A 462-nucleotide genomic window follows, 5' to 3' on the forward strand; every position below is an offset into this window, starting at 1 on the left:
CCTGTGCCTCCCCGCCTGGCTGCCGGCGGCCCCGGGGCCTGCAGGGAGCCCCCGCAGCTGTTGCCACCCTGGCACGGGCCTGTCCGGAAAGGAGAGCCTGGAGAAGCGCAGGCGGGCGGCAGCCTAGACGTAGCACGCCAGGGCTGTGCATCAGGCTCCGGCGGGGGGCTGATCACCAGAGCCACGGGGCTCTTCAGCCTGGAGAAGCGCAGGCTCCGGGGGGACTTGGTGGCAGCCCGTCAGTCCTCGACTTACAGCGTTTCGAGTCGCAGCGTTTCGCACTTGCGGCGTTGATAAATTGACATCCAGTTTCGACTGTACAATGCGACAAGTTCGCGGCCAAACTTCCTTGAACGCTTTCTCTAAGAAAGCAGACGAGACTCCAGGAGAACCTGCAGGCAAGACCCCTGAGAAGAGTCCAGCCAAGAGCCCTTCAAAAAGTCCAACCGAGAGCCTTGCAAG

Source organism: Gavialis gangeticus, unplaced genomic scaffold, assembly GCF_001723915.1.
Source record: "Gavialis gangeticus isolate Ggan-Ray unplaced genomic scaffold, GavGan_comp1, whole genome shotgun sequence".
NCBI lineage: Eukaryota > Metazoa > Chordata > Crocodylia > Gavialidae > Gavialis > Gavialis gangeticus.